Below are 21727 nucleotides of genomic sequence, written 5' to 3'. Positions count from 1 at the left end.
TGAGTTGGGATATGTTTGTAAAGATGGGAAAATGTATTTATTTCAAAAACAGAATTACCTGGAAAAACTCAGCAGGTCTGGCAGCATCGACGGAGAAGAAAAGAGTTGACGTTTCGAGTCCTCATGACCCTTCGACAGAACTTGAGTTCGAGTCCAAGAAAGAGCTGAAATATAAGCTGGTTTAAGGTGTGTGTGTGGGGGGGGCGGAGAGAGAGAGAGACAGAGAGGTAGAGGGGGGGGTTGTGGTTGTAGGGACAAACAAGCAGTGATAGAAGCAGATCAACAAAAGATGTCAACGACAATAGTACAATAGAACACATAGGTGTTAAAGTTAAAGTTGGTGATATTATCTAAACGAATGTGCTAATTAAGAATGGATGGTAGGGCACTCAAGGTATAGCTCTAGTGGGGTTTTTTTTATAATGGAAATAGGTGGGAAAAGGAAAATCTTTATAATTTATTGAAAAAAAAAGGAAGGGGGAAACAGAAAGGGGGTGGGGATGGGGGAGGGAGCTCACGACCTAAAGTTGTTGAATTCAATATTCAGTCCGGAAGGCTGTAAAGTCCCTAGTCGGAAGATGAGGTGTTGTTCCTCCAGTTTGCGTTGGGCTTCACTGGAACAATGCAGCAAGCCAAGGACAGACATGTGGGCAAGAGAGCAGGGTGGAGTGTTAAAATGGCAAGCGACAGGGAGGTTTGGGTCATTCTTGCGGACAGACCGCAGGTGTTCTGCAAAGCGGTCGCCCAGTTTACGTTTGGTCTCTCCAATGTAGAGGAGACCACATTGGGAGCAACGAATGCAGTAGACTAAGTTGGGGGAAATGCAAGTGAAATAAAGTAAAATGTATTTATTTGTTTTATAAAAGCTTCAGGAAACCTCATCCCGCCCATGGATGAGGTTTCCTGAAAAACACAAAGGCTACTTGGGCTTTTCGCTTGCCCGTCAACCTTAAGGTTGGAGAGGTAGCATTCTTAAATACTTTAATTAATTTCTTAATGGCCTTAATAGGCCCTTAACATTTTGGCAGGCGCAAAGCCAGCTCCTGAGCGCACCTGCCTACCGAAATATCGCTCATTTTATGCGTTGGTGTGTCGAGCCCGCCCCCGCACACCGGCCGGAAGATTCCACCCTATTTTCTTTTGGGTCGTTTTCCCTCCTCCACTGTCACCACCATCTTGGGGCATCTGCTGAGGCCTGATTGAAGAAACTACCGTAATGGTAACAATGACAATGGTATTTCCATGGGCAAAATCCTGGCTTCACAAAGGTGTGAGACTGTAACAATTGCCTGAAACCAAACTTTGAATTATATTGAAATGTATGGTTTGGCAGTGAAGGCCACTGTACTTTGTATTTACGTAGTGATTAAGGCCTGTCAGCTCCTTCAGTGAGGCGAGATTGCGACCATCATTTCAAGGCACCATCACAAGGTCAGGTTTTATAGCTGAGCAATATTTTATCCTGCCAGCACTAGTCTTGTCTCATCAAAGTATGAAGTCATCCCCATAATTGAGTACGTTCCCAGACTCCAAGTTTAGTGTGCGCCTTCTGAATGGTTAAATAGAACTGGGCAGGTGAACAGCATTTGACCCTGTGCCATTTCAGACCCTGTTAAAATGTTAACATCCTGCATGACGTTGACTGCACAGCAGCTTTCACCAGCCCCTCCGTTCACTTTTTTTCATGTAAAAATGCATAGTATTAACAGCACAGAAACAGGCCACTCGGCCCATCTGATTTATGTCAGGATTTACGCTCCACATGAGCCTCCTCCCACCCTACTTCATATAATCCTATCAGCTTACACTTCTATTCCTTGCTCCCTCATGTACTTATTCAACTTCCCTTAAAGACATTTATGCTATTTTCCTCAACTACTTCTTGTGGTAGAAAGTTCCACGTTCTACCACTCCCTGGTAAAGAGGTTTCTTCTAATTAATTTATTGAATTTATTTAAGTTCTTATATTTAAGGTTCCTAGATCAAGGTTTCTCTAAAAGTGGAAACATCTCTCGACATCTATGCTATGAAATTTTAAAGACCTCTATGGGGTCACCCCTCAGCCTTCTCTTTTCTAGAGAAAAGAGCTCAGCTTGTTTAATCAATTCTGGGAGCTCTCAGTTTGTGGCTTCTTCTTCTTCCTGCTCTTTTTTTTTCTCTCTTCGCAGATCAACTGACTCATTATGTAGGCAGTGAAGATGAATAGTTTGTTCTGTGTATTTTTAAATTGAAAGGGAATAGAAAAAACCTCACTTTAATCATATTTTATTCCACACTCACTTATCTTCATCAGCTATTGTTTAGTCCCGTCACATCTGATCTGTCTAGAAATCTTTAGAAGCTGTGCATTCACTTTGGCAGAACGGTGCTACTTATTCTTAAATTTCAACCGCAGTTGAATGAAACTAAATGGAGAAAATGCATAGTTTGGACAATTTGAAAATAAATTTAAAAAGAAAAGACTTTACATAAGAAGAGAATGACGCACCGTTTTTGGGCTGTATCCTGTAGTTTATTCACATTGCATTCAGGCTGGGTTTGCAATGTTTCATAATCAGGTTCTTGTCTGAAAAGGAATGGGAGTTGGTGAGGGTACCTCAGAGGAAAAGTGTGTAATTAGGCTGGAAACCCCGCTGCACTTGGTTTGACAGACTCAAACCTCAAAAAGTGCCCGGGCCTTTAAAGCTTATCGTTGGTTAACTTCAAAATTTAGAGAGTGCAGATGTCTCCAAACACTCTCTCCTTTCAAACTGCCAGGAGATGGGGGCCAGGGACTTTCTGGCAAAGTTTCTTTCCAGGGTTTGCAAAGCTTGGGTTGTGGTCTTTTCAGCATAAGAGATGTAAGCGATTAAAAGGATTCGATAGACTAGATGCAGAATACTATTTTGTCTCATGGAGAAATTGAGCACAAGATGCACGCGTGAAATTAGGAAACTGTTTTTGACACAAAGGGTAGTAGGAATTTGACACTGTCTTCCTAAAATCATGGGTCAATTGTGCCTTTCAAGACTGAGATCAATCAATTTCTTATCGGACAAGATTTTCGAGAGATATGGAGCAAAAGCAGGTAAATGGGACTGAGGTGCAGGTCAGCTATGATTCAATTAGATGGCCCAAATGACTTCTCTTTACTCTTCTTCCTGAGGTTCTTATGATCCATTGTTTAGCAGTCCCAGTTGAAGCACAGCTGTGTAAATTGGGCACTGACTGACAGAATCCCACACTGCAGCTGAAAATGAACCTTAAAACAAAATGGGTAGCAATAGGTGTCCCACAGATGTTACAGTTTATAACTGATCAAAAGCAGTAGTGTACCGATAAATTCTGTATAAACTGCTATTTAGTTTTGTCTTGGTGTAAATATTTGGCAGTTTTTGCTAAATTATTTCAGTCAGGCCTTGGCACATGGAATTATTGTCAAAGATAGAGTTTCAGTTTATAGCCCTCAGAACGCCCCCTAAAAAACGCAAATTGCTTATTTTTAAAAATCACTGTAATTGCAGGGAAGCCATCTGTTATTCCAGCCATATATAAACTTCAATCTACCACAGTAGGGAAATGCACAGGCAAAATGTCCAAAGGACACTCCACACCCCCTCAACACCACCACCATGTTATGTCAGTGTTTTCTATTTTAATTCCAGACCTAGTCTGCATATTTTCCATGTTCCCAATGTCTTCCATCTTCACCTTTTTCCTTCATCTTTTCATGGGCCAATGTGAGGATCACAAGAAAATTGTATTTCCTCCCACATATGATTTTCACGTGCTGGTGTGGGTTTTCGAAGCCCTGAAAAAATGCATCTCCTTGGAAAGGTTGTGGCCATGGGGTGGAATCTGCTGAGGAGCTGGGAACATCCCACATGCAAGGCCAGCAGTTGTTGCCCATCCCTAATTGCCCTTGAACTGAGCGGCTTGCTAGGCCATTTCAGAGGACAGTTAAGAGTTACGTTACTGTGGCTCTGGAGTCACATGAAAGCCAGACCAGATAAGGATGGCAGATTCCCTTCACTAAAGGGCATTTGAGAAGCAAAGGCATTTTTATGACAATTGATGACAATTTCATGGTCACCATTATTGAGACTAGCTTTCAATTCCAGATTTGAAAAATTGAATTTAAATTCCACTGGCTGCCAAGATAGAATTTCAACCTGTGTTCTTGGAGCATTAGCCTGGGCCCCTGGATTAATAACCCAGCGACATTACTAGTATAATATGTCTACCCATTCTCTTCTCTTCTGTCGACTGCCTCAGCTAATCACAAGTTCTTTATTTGTCTAAGTTCTTGCTCAAAAGTAAGCTAAAAAGAAATCTTTCTGGACATGTGTAAGAGTGATGAGCTACTGTGTAATAAATATGACAGGGTTTCTTCAGATGGTTCACTATGTCCGCATATATATGGGCTGCCAAGATACACGAAAGTGATGTCAGTCTATGCCCCATCTTATCTATGACCAGCTCTGCACAACATGAATTGGCCAAATGGTTGGGTAAGTTGTTACAATCAGTTTTAATCAAGTTTTCCACATACACGGTGAAGGACTCCTTCACCTTTGCAAAAACCAAACAGGACTTGCACATCTTTGGCAATGCTGTATCCATGTGCTCATCTGACATTGCTGGCCTATTCACCAATGTTCCACTCATGGAAGCCATAGATATTTGTGCTGCAGCACTATATCATGGCGATCTAGACCTGCCACCATTGTGTGAATCAATATTCAAAGAACTTATGAACTTGGCAACATGCACAGTTGAGTTCAGTTTTAATGGTACCATATATGCCCAAATAGATGGTGTTGCCATGGGGTCCCCTCTAGATCCATCTCTTGCAAACATCTTTGTTGAGAATGGAATTGAAGACCTACCCCTCGCATATTTCTGATATATGGATGATACTTTTGCTATGTTTAAATCCGCAGCTACATGTAACAATTACCTTACATGTCTTAATGGGCTCTGTCCAGTGCTCAAGTTCACCTTTGAAATGGAGCAGTCAAATGAACTCCCTTTCCTTGATGTACTAGTTGAGAAATCTGCCAGGGGTTCTCTGTCACAGTCTACTGCAAGTTTACTTTCACTGGTCAACATACGTGTTGGAATTTTTACAGATCCACATGCTATAAGTTTGGTCTTATTGGCAACCTTGTAAATAGGGCCCAATCCATTTGCATATTTTTGCAAGCTTGATGCTGAAATAGGGTACATCAAAGGCATCCTGCAGGATAATGACCACCCTGATCAGATCATTTTGCACTGTTTATCATGCAAACTCATGAACCGGCCTGAAAAATGCCCAGTCTGTTTCAGATTCCCCTCAAAAATGTGATCAACAGGTGAAGCTAGCTGTTTCATGCTGCTATTATGCAGTAACAACACGAGTGGTATTCGCCACTGACAGGATGCTGCCATCAAGCCAAAATGATGTTCTGGCTATCAACAACTGATTAATGTGGTTGATGAAATTTCAGTGCCAGTGTGATGCTAGGTATAGACTCATAGACATTTACAGCACAGAAGGAGGCCATTTGGCCCATTGTGTCCACACCAGTCAACAAAGATCTGACTACACTAATCCCATTTTCCAGCACTTGGCCCATAGCTCTGGAGGCTTTGGAAATGCAAATGAATATCTAAATATTTCTTTAAAGTTACAAGAGTTTCTGACTGAACTGCCCTTTCAGGCAGTGAGTTCCAGAATCTCACCCTCCTCTGGGTGAAGAAATTTCTCCTCAATTCCCCTCTTAGTCGTATGTTGGCCATATGTCCCAAAGACTGGTGGATCATATCAAACAACATGTCCCAGCCACTGTTCGCAATGGACAGGGTACACACTGTACCCAACCAGCCCGTGTTTGAAAAACTCAAAACACAGTGTCTGACATTAGATGTGACTCTGTCATTGGACAACATTTGCTAAATAATCCTCAGTGTGCTAAAAATTACACTGACAACCAATTTAAGATTGTCAGTTGAGCTCGCAATGTGGCGCATTTGTGTGTAACAAAAGCTACCTATATTAATACACAGGGCCCTATTCTTTGCAGACAGAAAGAACATGTATACACATTGCGTCTGTTTCAGCTAAACAAAATAAGTGACAGCCATTTGCTGACTCATTCCTCAGGGCAATGCCTTGACCAATCAGGGTCAAGCTGTCTGGTTTAAATTTCAAACAATGTTTGGCAGTTAACTGTCAATCACGATCAGTGGTGCATTCTCCATGGCAACATCATTTACCAACCAATCAGCACCCTTTTCACATACAGTATAAATTGTTTTTCTCCCTGCTTATATTGGTATTCTTGTGAGTCTCCTGATGAGTGCAAGATGAAAAGCTTAGAAATGTTTCTTTTTTCAACAATAAATGATCTTGATAGTGTTCTTCATTGCTTTTTAAAAAAAAACAATCACAATGATCCCAATACTACAGGCTCACTATTCAATCCATGCCCATAACAATTTCCTGGGTGGGAAGCCACTATCTGATCATGATGGAATTCTGCCAACCAGAGGGGATTTGCCCATGAGAGATGCATATGGTGCTGCTGGACAGCTGCTACCATTCTAGAAGAGGGTGGAAAAGCCTTGCAAGCCAAAGGGCCTCAAAGACACCAAAACGTTATCCACTGAGGCCTCCACTGAGCCAATGATTTACAGGTGGTAAGACATCATGGGAGGTTGGAGGGACAGGAGACACCTTGCTCTCCCTCCATATTGATCTATTCCCACTGCTAACCCTGGTCTACTGCTATGTTTCACCAAACAGTTATTTCAGTAGTGGAGACAGGAGAGTATAAGGAAGAACCAGGCTTGGATCTTTATGTCCTGGCCCTGATGGCATTTACAATACAGTGGCCAGAAAATGTGGGTAATCTTGACTTTTGCTAGTAATGTCAAATGGGTAATATTGGACCTGTAACCACCTATTATACATTACTCTCAATTTTTATTTCCAAATAAAAATCAAGGGAGATCTATAACAGATGGCTGATCCAATATTACTGGTTTTACACTACTAGCCAAACTCAAAATTGATTGGTAGAGACATTGCCATGAAGAATGCACCAATCGACAGTCAGAGTCCACTTGCCAATCAATCAACACTCTCTGCTCATACAATATAAATTGTTGTTTTCGCCTTATATAGGTATTCTTGAGAAGTGCTCTGATGAGTGCAAGATGAAAAGGTTGAACATATCTCTTTTTTCAGCAATACTCAATTTTCACTATTGCTAGTGTGAAAAGTTCTTATGGCTTGATTAAAATGGCTTGATCTGGATAGCCAACCAGAGGAAATAATTTCTCTTTATCTCACCCAAGTGAATCCCTTCATCATTTTAGATACCTCAGTTACATCAGGTCTCCACCTTCTAAACTCAAGGCAGTGTAAATTAAGTTAATGCAACCTGTATTCAAAATTTAACACTTTAAGATCTAGGGCCAGATTTTCATCTCCCAATGGAGGTGCAAATTGGATCATGAAACACTGAACTTTGTCTTTTTTTTAATGCTGGAAATATGAGTTTTCCTCTGCCTTCCTGACCCCACACTATTTTCATGTGGCCTTTTCAAAGGTTGGAAATCCTTGAGTGCAAAATGTATACGTACCTCTTCCAAGGTTGCGGTCACTAATGTGAGGAACACAGGAGAATTGTATTTCCTCCTGCATATTATTTTTGTGTGCTGGTGTGCGTTTTGGAAGCCCTAAAAAATGCATCATCTTGGAAAGTTTATGACCGTGGACTGGAAGCCTGCTGAGGAGCTGGTAACATTCTGAAAGGTAAGTTTAACATATTTTGAAACCACCAAATATCAATATTATATGCTTTGTTGTAATGTAGATGTGGTTTTAATGCAGCAATTCATTATAAGTATCTGTCCTGCAGAAGTAAGTTGACCCTTACATTGACCATAATTGTGTAAGTGTTCTCAAGCATTATAGTACTTTTCCCATTGAAGAAAGTGCCATAATGCATTAAAATACACAAAAAAGTCCTGTCAATCTCTGCTGTCCTGTTTAGTGCTGTGATTTAAATCAATAGATGTCTCTGACTGTTGAAAAAAAAACTGATGTTGAAAGTTGAAAAGAAATTTGCACCTGCTCCTCCCCATTGATTGACAGGTACTTTGCTTTGAATGAGAAATGGGACACTATCCTGTTCTGTCAGTTTTAGGCAATGTATCTGGATTTTTTATGATGGCTGTAGCCATTATGAATGCTTGGCTGGGTTCCAAACGCTAATTATGGTTTCAGCTCAGCAATCTATTGATCCAATACTGAAACTTTTAAGATGCTGTAGCAACAGAATATGCCTTTCATGTTGTTTCTTGTTTGTTTACAAACATAATAAACCTTTACAGGCTTACAATGTTTTTTTTTAGCACTGGAATGTTTTTTTCCCCCCCAGTATCAATGATGGAATGTTTGGATTCAGAGTTGTATTAGATTGTTAGAGCTTTAATTTTTCCTAATTATTTTAAAGGAATTTACTTTGCTATTGCATGGCTCGTAAGACCTGTACATAGTGCATGCTTGATGAATGGCTATGAAGAATACATGGAGGAGGAATGATGTTGTATGCAGGTGGGTGGGGTTTGAAGGGGTTAGACTTAGGGGCATTTAACAATGTTGGGAGCTGGGCTGCTATGTTAGAGAACCAATGCATGCCTTCTAACTGGCCCAGATGCACACCTACAATGCCCATGAACTCGCTCGCACTGCACTGCAACCCCATGCCTGTGTGAAGAAACAAAAATCCCAGGCAAAGTCACACATGGGTTGGGTATGCATTTTGGGAGGTGCAAAAATATGTAGGTTTGGTTTTCCTGAGGCCACTGGAAAATCCAGGCCCTAGTGTTTTTCTGGGGAAACTGAACTGTATCCCCTCCGAAGACAATTGGTCCTTCCAGACCTGTGGTGTCCTGAACTAAATGAAATATTCCACATGGGATCTGATGTAGGTGCAGTATAACAGAAGCACAACTTAATCTCTTTTTAATTCTAATCCTTTCGAGGTGAAGGCCAATATTCCATTAGCCATTGTGATGAATTTTTGCACCTGTGGACCAGCTTTTAGTGAGTTGTACATCTGAAAATTCTTTGCTCCTCTGCAGTTCTTTTTCCCATTAAGAAAATATTCTGGTTTGTCTTTCTCTGATTCAATGTGAACACTTTTCTACATTGAATTCCATTCTGCTCTAGTTTTGCTGACTCACTTAGTCTGTCCATGGCCCCTTTGTAACTTACTGCTCCCACCTCGCAACTGACTGTAATTGATGTAAAGAAAAAAAATATAGCATAAGAAGGAAATCTTCCCCCAGATTAGCTGCTCATTTGATTTAATCCGAATCTATTCTTATTGAAAGCAATCCACAAACTCATACAAATCTGCTGAGGCTCTGGACAAAAAAATGGAGCAAAATATTCAATTTTAAATATCCTGAAGTGTGGCCAAATGAAGTAGATGAGAAAGAGCAGCAGGTAAAAAAAAAACAGTACATTAACTGCTGATTCTATTTTTTTTATTCATTCATAGGAAGTGGGTGTCGCTGGCTAGGCTGGCATTTATTGTCTATCCCTAACTGCCCTTGTTCAGAGGGCATTTAAGGGTCAACCACATTTCTGTGGGTCTGGAGTGACATGTAGGCCAGACCAGGTAAGGACAGCAGATTTCCCTCCCTAAAGGACACTAGTTAGTTATCTAAAGGTTTTTTTTAGTTATTTAGCTATCTAAAGGTTTCAACCATATTATGTTAAGCATTGATAGGAGCTTATAAGAAATGTTTCTTTTACCAAACCTATATAAGTCTGAGAGAGAAAAAGATAAATCAGAGTTCAAAGCAGATTCAAATATTAAAACTATTTTCCAGGATTAAACATAAATATTTGTCACTTTTAAAGATATAATGCTGAACATGTAGGCTAAAACATTCCCAAATCCAACATGCTCCAACTGAGCAAAAATGTGAACCTAATTCGAGTAGCAAACAAATAAGAAGAAAAATGGTCTGTACAAATCTGCAAGAAGAAAGGGAATGGGGTGTGCTGTGATGAATATAGGAAAATGTAGAAACGTGTGATCAGTGGGGCGAGGATATTGCTGGAAAAGGTAAATCAGCTGAGGCTAAACACCAATAAATTCTTTCAGAAATTCAGCAGTAAGCGTGGAATCAGAGAAGAGGTGAAAAACATAAAGGATGCAAACAAGGTGACCACAGGGAGTACATAGTCTAACTAGCTACTTAAGTAACTCCCTCTAAGCAAGGATATCCCAGTCTAATTAACAACTTCACCATATATGAGATGAAAGTCCTGAACAAACTAAATGGGTTCAAGACAAATAGTTCCCTAGGGTTTGATGGTATTTACTGCAGAATTCTGAAAGACAAGGAAGGTGATTCATGAGGCATTGCCAATTATTATGAGGTAGCACTTGATTTAAACCAGGCTAATGTGGTGCTCATATACAAACAGGATGACAAAGCAGACAATTAAAGACCCATTAATCTCATTTCCATTCCATGTAAAACAAGGGGATCAGAGTAAGGAAAGCTAAGGCCAAGATTTCATATTGGTTGGGCAGACTCGGTGGGAGCGGGCAGGGGTGGTTAGGAACCCGACTGCTGCCAGCGATCGGCTCCACACCATTTTATGCGGGGGTGGGGGGGGGGGGGGCAATTAAGGCGACTCCAGCATCAGCGGGCAGGGGCAGAAGCTCAATGTCCGCCTAGTCCAATGGTGACCCACCAGCAGATTCAAAAGCGGCCGCAGCAGCCATGCAAAGACTGCCAGTGATTCGGAGGACCTTAAATATGGAGAACCTCAATGCTGAACACGGCAGGCGGGAGGGCAGGTCAGCGGGGCAGCCAGTCCCGTGTTTTTCTGACAAATGTCTCCCTGCCCTCCTGGAGGAGGTAACAGCACGCCAGGATATACTTGTCCTCGGGGACAGGAGGAGGAGGCCTCCCCCACCTCACCAAACATGCCTGGGAGGAGATGGCATCCAGGGTCAGCTCCCATGTTGCGGTGAGGCGCACATGGGTGCAGTGCTGTAAGCGCTTTAATGATCCCCTGCAATCAGGAAGGGTGAGTACCGTGTTGGCATGAGTCACTTAGCACAGCAGTTAGGAGCACCCCCGTTCCCCCAGCCCGGACCTCAGAGTTCATAGACCGTGAGTGGCAAATGTCAATGAAGCAGCAGCTGGGCAAGTCGGTGAGCCCTGGCTGCTTGGAATGAGTGTTTTGAGGTCCAGGGTCACGAATCGGCTGAACCCTGCGAGGTGTTCCTCAGGTGGGGTTGGTCAGGCTGCAAAGGCAATGCAGGTACAGAGTGGGCTAATCAATGTTCCTTGTTCCTTTCAGGAGAAGACATCTCATAATAATGCTGATCGGTTATGGACTGGTGGAGGGCCGCCCCATCTTCTACGCCTGCCCAGAAACGAGCAGGAGGCCCTGGAGCTGGAGAGGCGCCATGTGCTTAGGTCAACTGGCCGCAGTGAGGTTGGGGTGCCACTGGGGGGGTAAGAGTGCTGTGCACAGAGGTCAGAATGTCTGTAATAGCAACCATTCCACTGTAGTCTTTAAACTAATGTGAGCCTTGAACATGGAATCCCCACTGATAATGGAAAGATGAGGGCACCCTGATCCAGGTGCCAGCCATGCACAGTAACAGTGTAATGACTTCAACTAATGGTATGTCCTTGTTCTTCCTTTCTGGCTTACCAGAAGCCCACTGGGGTCAGGAGCCTGAAGACCCACCACACACCCCAGAGGACACAGACGAGAAAAACGCACCAGCACCTTGATGGGTGTTAGATCATCGGATAGTATCTTGGTGTACATCGGTGAGGGCACTTCACACTCACTTGAGGTGCAAGCAGAGGCAGAGAGTTCCCAGGGTGCCAGCAGTTAGGGGACTGCTGGGAACTAGGAACATGATCAGTTGGTGGCTGATGATGTGCCTTTGGAGTTGTCCCTGAGGCAGCAGATGCTGGATGTCCAGCAGGGTGTGCGGGAGGATCTGGCGGAGATACATGAGCGAATGCGTGCCATGGTCTCCATGATGGAGGAGTCCATTCGGAGGATGCATAATGCAATGACCCTCATGGCCGAGTGCACTGCCTCCTCCCTTGAGAGAGTGGCGACTCTCATGGAGCGGCTCCTCCAGGAGAACAATCAGGGATTCCTGGGGATACACTCGGATCTGCAAGCCCTCAAACCGGCAATGCCCTCAGGTGGTCACTTTCAGCGTGGGAGATGGTTTGGGCACCCAGTATCCCAGCTCAGTGCCCATCTATCAGTGGTAAGCAGGGAGGTCCAAAGTGACTTGCTGTTGGCACATGAGGTGCTTGTCGTCTCTGCGGGCTCCTCTCAGGGCACTCCGGATGAGGGCTGCAGCTCCTCCCCCCCTCTGTCAGTGACCGTGGCATCCAATGAGGCTGCGGTGACTGGGGAGTTGCCAGACGTCCCACTGGCCACTTCCTCCCAGGTGGGGCCAGTACAGACTCCACGGGCCAGAGGATGCCCACCAATGTCATCAAGGTCAACAGGACAGCAGAGTGACCAGGCTGTCTTCAATGCCGGTGCCAGTAACAGGGGAGCACCTAGATGTAGCACCCACAAACTAAAACTTAAAGCATCTTAAGCACAACACAGGCTTATCACTGGTGTTATTTTTTCCCCCACTTTTACTTTAATTTTTATTAGAAGTGATGGAGAACACCTTTCCCTTTAATTTGTTTTATGTATGCCAGGCACCACACCATTAAATGTGTTTGTGTTCAACAACCCTTTTGGTGCTTCATTAGTTCTGCAGGTGAAGGGTAACCCATGATGTTATGAGTGACTTGTTTGTCATTGAGCTTTAGTGAAATGGCACATAGCGCATGTTGTTCACCAGGCCAATGTTCCTGTCAGGTATGGAGCCTGCAGCCCTGGCATGTGGTGGTGGTTCATCTTTGGTAGGCTAGCTGAAGGAGCTTTGGATCAAAGCCTCCTGGGTGTCCCTGCCTCCCTGGAGGTTGCTCAGGTCAGCGTCTATCCCCTCAGCGTTCTCCTGACCGTGCTCATCCTCGGACTCACTACTGGACTCGTCTGCTGCCAGAGCAGCTGCATCAACATTTTCTTCCTCCTCTGTGACCCCCCTTTCCAGTAGCATATTGTGGAGAGCGCAGCATGCAACCACTATCAGTGACTCACGATCTGGAGGGGATTGCAGTGCGCCCTCTGAACGGTCCAGGCATCAGAAGCGCATCTTGAGAAGACTGATGGTTCGGTCTACTACAGCCCTTGTAGAGGAGCAGCTCCTATTGTACCACTGCTCAGCCTTTGTTCTTGGAGAGGAATCATGAACCACCCTTTGAGGGGATAGCACTTGTAACTCAGCAGCCATCCATCCAATTGGGCTGGAGCACTGAAGAGCCTCAGCACCTGGGAGTGTCTGAGGATGTAGGTGTTGTGGGAGCTGCCTGGGTACCTTGCACAGACTTGTAGAATCAACATCCTGTGATCACACACTATCTGCAAGTTCATGGGGTGGAAGCCCTTCCTGTTGACGAAGGCACCGGGCTCACCTGCTGACGCCTTGATGTCCACATGTGTACAGTCTATAGCACCCTGGACACAGGGGAAGCTGGCAATGGCTGCAAAGCCTCTGGCTCGCTCTACCTAGCTGGTCTCGTCCATACAGTGGTGAATGAAAGTCAATGCACGTCTGAATAGAGCATCTATCACCAGCTTGACACAACTGTGGACAGCTGACTGGGAGACTTCACAAAGATCATCCACTGACTACTGGAAAGAGCCAGAGGCATAGAAGTTGAGGGCAAATGTGATCTTCAGCGCCACTAGCATGGGGTGTCCACCCATACAGGTGGAGCTGATCTCAGGGCCGATCATCTGACAGATGAAGGTGACTGTCTCCCTTGAGAGGCGAGGCCTCCTTCAGCACTGCACCTCAGACATATTGACGTAGCTGCATCGCTGCCTGTAAACACTAGCAGCAGGATGGTGGCATCTTCTGCAACCTCTTCCACCTTGGACTTCCTTTTGGCCCTGCGCCCCTTGTACCTGCACCTCTCCTCCCACAGGTGGCTCCCCTAGAGGATGAATAGGGACTCCTGACCTCTTCCCCCTTCTGGCCCTCTCTTCCTCCTCAGAGGAGGTGCCTCCAACGGAGACCACAATCCCCATTCCCAGGGTAAGGGAAGGCTGACTGATACCTGGAAGGCCCCAAGTATGACTTGGGGTATGACTCCTCCAGAATCCTGAACTGAAGCCTGCAGCTCTGAAACAAAATGAAGTTGTCCTGTTCACACAAACACGTAGCAGTAAGTTATAATCTAAAGTTCTAACAACTCACATTCGCGAGCTCACTCACCCCCCTTATCCCGCCCATGGATGAAGTTTTTGAAAATGTGGCCTACCCGTCGGCCCATTGCGCCCCGTACGACACCCTGAAAATCGCACGGGCTGCGCAAAATCAAAGACAATTCGTGCCTCAAGGGGCTTAACTGGCCTGTTAATTAATGGCGGGCGCATCTCCAAACTCATAGTGCCCACCTACTGTAATATCGCGATGGTGCGCAGTGACGTACGGATGTACGCCCGACATCATCGCGTGTCGTTTTACTTTCCAGCATGTCGGGCCCACCCCCGCATGCTGAATGTAAAATTCTGCCCTAAGTCAAATCAACATGCCATTTGTCGTGTTGCTGTTTGCAGGCCCCTGCTGTGTACAATGTATCTGGCCTATTTGCTCATAATAACAATTTGTACAGTCCTAAATTGTGGGTGGCATTCATCCTAGTGCTCAAAGAAACTAGAGGATGGTGAAGGATTATAATGGAATCATTGGACACTGGGCAGATACTAGTAGACTGGAAACCAGCTAAGTGGTGCTCACATTCATGAAAAGGGCAACAAAGCAAACACATTGGTCTTACTTTCTTTCCATCTAAAATAGTGGAACAAAGCATTGTGAATAAACTTGAAGATGACCTGTACATAATTAGCTCATAAACAGCAGTCAACATGGAATTAGAAGAGGAAGATCCTGCTTGGTCCACCTCACCTTCATTGGCGAGTTTAGGAAACCCATGACTTCCAAATCGCTTTTGATTAATTTTTTCAGAAAAGGTGATTAATTAAACTCAAAGCCTTGGGGATTCAGGATAAACCATGGGAATGGATGAGAATCTGGCTGAAGGGAAGAATATAATGCACTCATTAGAGGGCTTATGCTGCATTAAGGTGAAGTACTGGTGGGTTACCTCAGGGTTCAGTGTTGGAAATTCTTCTCATGTATATTTGGCCCCAGAAATTCTGTCCCAAAATTACTTCTTCGGCTGAATTTTGCACGTTTCCCCCCCTCACCCCCACACCTCCACCAGCATATTTAAAGATGGGCAGGCACGTAAAGGAAAATGGGTGGACAACCTGCCATCTCCCTGCCCTGTTCCCCAAATTATGGTGGGCGGGTAAGGCATCAGGCAGCCCATCCAGCTTTAGGCCTATTGAGGCCCTTAAGTAGCCAACTAATTGTCTCTTAAGGGCTTCAAATCACCTCCAACCCAATTTTTCAGTCTATGGGGGAAGGCAGGAGAATGGTGAGCAGCCCATCAGCTCTCACTGCATGGGTTGCTGGTAGTTCATACTGCTTCCTTATTCAATCCCCACCCCACACAGCGCCCGCCACCACCACCACCCCCCCCCCCCCCCCCCCCCCCCCCCCCCTCAGCCTCTAAAACCCAACCTTCTCAACTACTCCCACCACACCTGCCCCCCACCCTCGCTGGGACCTGCCTGGCTGTTCCATCCAAAATCCCTGGACTTAACTGAACTCCGGGATCCATGGCACTTCACCTTCAGGGACTGCCTGTACCAAACAACGGCCAGTACTTGCTCCTGTCACTGCTGGGGCTACAGAGCTGCTGGCCAGTCAGATTGGCCGGCAGCTCTCCAAGCTGGGATTTCCCATCCCTGAGGGGCAGAAGTCCCACTCTGACCAAATGAATGCTGTCCCCACCATAGGATCACAGTGGGGCAGCTGGATTTCTGGTTGGCGGAGTGCCAATCGCCTTTTCGGCTGGAGTGAGGGGGGAGGACGGGTAATTCGTTCCCTGTAAAATTTAGCCCCTTATTTACTCAAATATTCCTATATTATCAAAACTGCCTTTTTTCAGATATGCAACATTTCCACTTATACCCTTACGTCCTTTTTCCACCCTGAAGCACTATTTCCCACTTCTGCCAGCTTGAGGACTTAGTTCACAAATGCTTTACTCCCTGAGCTCCACAAGTGCCAGCTGATCTGGTGTTCTGCAGTCTGAGGCTTTTCCACAGCTGTCCGCTCCAGTGAGTTGCTTTCAAATTCTCATCCTTGCTTCTAAATCCCTCCCTGGATTCTTCCACCGAATTTGAGTGAAAAAGAAAGATCTGCATTTGTGGGCTCTCTTTCACAACTACAGCATGTTCCCAAAGCATTTTACAGTCAACAAAGTACTTTTGAAGTGCAGTTACTGTTGTAAAGTAGGCAACCAATTAGCGTACAGCAAACTCCTGCAGATAGTGACCATATAATTGGCTAATGAATAAAAACAGAAAACGCTGGAAATACTCAGCCATCTGTAAAGAGAGAAACAAAGTTCAGATTGATGACCTTTCATCTGACATTGGCTTAACAACTCATCTGAAAGACAGCTCCTCCACAGTGCAGTATTAAGCACTACCCTGGATTGTTAGCTTTGACTTTGTGCTCAAGTCTCTGGAATGGGACGTGAACCCACAGCCTTCTGTCACAGAGACGAGAGCACCTGGGCCACAACTGCCCCACAGTTGAACATCATGACGATGCCACAGAGAGTTGTGGAGGCTAGATCACTGAAAGTATTTAAAGAGAGTGTAGATGGATTTTTGAAATGTCAGGGAGTTGAGGGCTATGAGGAGCTGGCACGAAAGAGGAGCTGAGGCTTGGGGCAGATCAGCCATGATATTATTGAATGGCGGGGTAGGCTTGAGGGGCCGAATGGTCTACTCATGCTCCTATTTCTTAAGCTCTTATGATACCCCCAACCTGCATCTCCATCTTCTATGACTCTGCACTATTAAATGTTCCCTGCTCCATTTGCTCAATAATCAGTTACCAATGTTTGAATTCTGATACTCTTGCAATTCTCTCCCAAAATCATTTACTCATTCCCTCTCTCCATAATTCTAAAAGATTCCTTAAAAAGAAGCTTCTCCTTCCAACCATGCTTTTGTTCTTAATTCCTCCCCTCTGTTGACATCCATTATCATTTTGAAAAACACTCAGAGGTAGTCTTTCGCATGAGGGGTGATGTATCAATACAAACTCATAGCCCCATCATCGATCGCTATCCCTCTGTATCAATGCAATCTGAAACTCTGACTCAATTCCCAGCTGGAAAATTTATGTAATTTCATTCTCTGAAAATTATACAAAAAAAATTCTGTTACTCATCTTAACAGAAGCAAATAGATAAAATCACATTGTTAAAAAAAATTAAGCTTCATTGACCCTACTGAAAAATAGCTTAACATTCTCAAAATGATCATGTCAAGAATAACGGTGATAGTGGGGAAAGTGTTTGCTGTTTTGTAGTTTATACTCTGTCAGAAATAATTAGTCTGACTGTCCTTCCAGTTACTTTATCAACAAATAACATCTGAGGGATTTGCCGCAAACAGATGTAAGCTGCGGATTGTTTTAGTTGCACATTAAACACAACAGGAGGTTATGTAAAGATAATCTTGGGTGTTCACACAAGAGGAATGCCATTTGTTGATCAAAATCATCTTTCTCAGAGCACTAAACTATTGCTTTTAGTGTGTTTTATATCAGAATGAAGATCTACAGATAATAATGGGTATCACCTCTATTCCAAGCTAGCATCTCTATTTTGAGGATGATTCCATTCACATCCTATCTTATCCAAAAATAAAAGCACCAAACTAAGTTACACCGGTAGTCCTCTCTATTTTCATCTTACATTATTTAATATATTCCCCTTCTCAATCGCCCATTGTTCGCTCACAGAGATGGAAGCGGGTCAGTCCTTTGGGCTATTTTAAAACATTGCTAAGAGATCTGGTCATGCACAGCAAAGTCTGTGGGCCTGGTACTGCAAAACTGGAAAATCCAGACAATGTCTTTGTTTATTGAGAAATTTATGTGGAGGTCCATGCTCCATATTTCAGGGCAATACCAAAGTAAGAAAGAATTACATAGAATTATTTAGAATTTACAGCAAGGAAACATTCACCTTCAACTGATCTCTGCCGGTGTTTATGCTCCACACGAGCACTGTGAAATAACAGACAAGATAAATCAAGAGTAATAATTTGGTGATACCAACTTTGGGTATTTCTATATTCATTCTTAAGATATAGACATCATTGGCATGTCTTCCATATTGTTCATCGCTAGTTGACCTTCAGAAGGTGATTTTGAGTCTTCTTTTTGAACTACTGCAGTTTTTGAGGTGAAGGTGATTTGCCTTGGTTGATGAAGGGGTCCCCAATCAGAATGGTGCGTGACCTAAAGGGAAACTTGGAGGAGACAGCGTTTGCGTGCATCTGCCACCCATGTCTTCTAGCTGGCAGAGGTCCCAGGTTTTGGAAGTGTTGACGAAGCATTGGCGAGTTTCTGGGAATATCCTTTAAGTGATACACATGTAGCCTTGGTGCACTAGTGGTGGACATAGTGAAGGTTTAAGATGGTGCATGGGCTGCAAATCAAATTAACTTAAATAAAAGCAAAATACTGTGGAGGTTGGAAATCTGACATAAGAAGTATAAGACCGTCTGGCAGCACCTGTGGAGAGAGAAAGATCTATCCCTTCTCTGTCCTCAGTTGCTGCCAGACCTGCTGAGTATTTCCATCAGTTTCTATTTTTATTTCAGGTTTCCATCATCTGCAGTATTTTTCTTTTATTTTTAGTGTTCAATTCACTGCTACTTCTCTTCCAGGGATGCCCACTGTGAAGAAGTTCTGCTCTTCTTTCTGACAGGATCTCTGTTCACTTTCGCTGTTTCCCATTTCCCTCCTGGTGTTTGATAAAATGTCTACCAAAACTCGTTTTCACAGCCACATCTCCTTCCAGTGACTGCCTCTGGCTCCAGAATCCAGATTCCAGCTGAAGTTCCATGTTTTGGATCCACGCAGGATTACAAGACATACAACTTTTCTGAGACTGATGTTCTCACCACATCCCAAAATCCACATTCACTGCCATGCACCACCCATGTGCACACTCGATCTAAACATTAACTCTGTTTCTCTCTTTGCAGATGCTGTCGGACCTGCCTGAGTTTTTCCAGCACTTTCTATTTTTCAACTAAATGGTCTGTTGTGTCATGGATGGTGAGCTGTTGAGATGTGTTACCCAGGCAATTGGAGAGCATTCCATGCTGTAGATTATCAGGGCTGGGAGAGAACATTGAGGGAATTCTGCAATGTTAAGTTGCTGAAAAAGATTAAGATACAGCAAATCATGCATTAAGCTTTGATTTCAACACAGTGACAAGAGAGCTGGAGTAACACTTGGTAGAATTGCAGAGTCCATTCATCATAAATGTGCAACTGTTTTAAAAAAATCTGTTTGAAAATTAAAATGCAATCGATTGAGCAGATCCTGCATCTCCCCCCTCGACTCAGTTCCAACATCAATTAGATGTTAAAATGATGTTAAAACTACTGGCTCCGCTGTCATGCCATGAGGAACAGCACCAAAGTGCAAAAATGGGAGGGCCCCAAAGCCACAATTCTGTTCTGCCTGTTCTGGAGGGCGGGATTCCAGGAGTGTACCATTCTCTAATTAAATGCCTTTGTTCTAATTGCGTACTTTCTTCTAACAAGCTATTGTTGGAAGAGCGCATTAATAAAAAAAGAACACATTCTTCAAAAAAATACCAAATTAAAACAAATATTTCCTTGAGCTGAAAGTACTGTCACAGCCTCTAATCATGTGGCCACAATTATCTAAGGCAATTTGTCTTGAATTAAATTGATTGCTTCATTGCAATTAGACCACATATTCAGTATTTATAAAATAACAACTGGATTTGTCCTGTTGACCACAGATGTATGTAACATATCATCCCATATCAGTAATTACATATACCAATTGTAGGCAGTCACTGGTGCTATTATTTTATACCAGGAATGAATCATCATTACGCAAAGTAAAGCAATGTTTGATTCTAAAGACTAATTTATATATTTTTGAATCTTTATAAACTCTTTCCTTAGTTAGAAGTTAAAACTGGAGTATCGATCATAGAAATTACAATTATTAATTTCTAATGGTACAAAAACTTTCATTTATTTAGCACCTTGTTATGAGCCTTGGCCAAACCTGGAGCATGCCAGGGGAGGTCTGGGTTAGGGACAAACAATGATTTTTTAAAGTAGATAAATGATTCAAGGCACCAGCTTTTGGAATAAAATCACAAGATGGGTTTTGAACAAACAAAAACAAAATTTACTGGACAAGTTCAGGAAGATAAAACAATTTACAATATGTACCTTATACTCTTAACATTCAGGGTAAATATAAGGTACATGCAAATTAACAGATGGACTGCAGTTGAACACCCCACACTACAAAGTAAATGACAGATGCAACCAAGATAGAGTCCATGGATTTCTCAAGAAACTATCGAGATGTTAGTCCCACTGTAAGTCAATCAATCTCACTGAAACTTCATCTTTCTCATGTGGGTTTCCAATCTCCACCTTTGAAGGTCTCTCCTTGGAATTCTCTCCAAAGTTTGCTCCCACTTGGATGGATTTAACAATGGCCCACCTCATCAGGTTTTAGTCTCGTCTTCCGAGACTCCTTCTCCCTTGATTCCCTAGACTTCACTTTAGCCCCTACTCACTGGCATAATTTCAGTTCTTTGCTAGACAGCTAGCTTCACTGAGCTGGTATTGTTCCTGAATTTCTCTGAACTCCTGTCTCCTGGCTGTATCCAGTTATATAGGACTCCAAGGGCTTCCTCTGAGCTCTCTTCGATTACCACAGCTTCCCTTGAGCCCACTTCTCAGTTCCTCAGAGCTAATAGCAGCACTTTGGCTGCATGGAGCTTCATCCCCTTGTTCCTGACTCTCCAAAAACTGACTGCCTCGAGAATAGTTGTTCACTGAGTCTTGCATTGATCTGGGGACCTATCAAACAAAATTCCCAGAGGGTCCCACCCTTCTTACTAGACAGGAACCAATATAACAAGCATCGGAACATCCTGTATCTTAAATGTTACAATCTCCACAGATGGCTAATTCAACACCCAGGGACACCATGAATTGAATTCATAGCAGCCTTTAATGTTTAAGTCAGGGGAAAGAGTTTAGAATCAGTGGCTGAAGGATGGGGTCAAAATAAAATTAAGCAGTCTATTTTAAAAAACATAAAAGAGTGTGGAGGCAGAGAGCTTCAGTGAGACAGTTGCAGAGAGTCCACAGTAAGCTATGAGGAAGGCACAGAGAGGCTGCAAAGAGATATAGACAGATTAAGTCAGTGAACCACAAGATGGCTGATGGAGTATAATTTGGGGAAGTGCGAGGTTATTCACTTTGGTTGCAAGAATAGAAAAGCAGAATTTTTTTTAATAAGGTGTGAAACTTGTAATTATTGATGTTCAGAAGGACTTGGGTGTGCTTGTGCAAGGAACTCAAAAGGTTAGCATGCAGATGTAGCAAACAAT

Source organism: Carcharodon carcharias, chromosome 7 (assembly GCF_017639515.1).
Source record: "Carcharodon carcharias isolate sCarCar2 chromosome 7, sCarCar2.pri, whole genome shotgun sequence".
NCBI lineage: Eukaryota > Metazoa > Chordata > Chondrichthyes > Lamniformes > Lamnidae > Carcharodon > Carcharodon carcharias.
The sequence above is the reverse complement of the archived record's forward strand: the minus strand, read 5'-3'. Positions refer to the sequence as shown.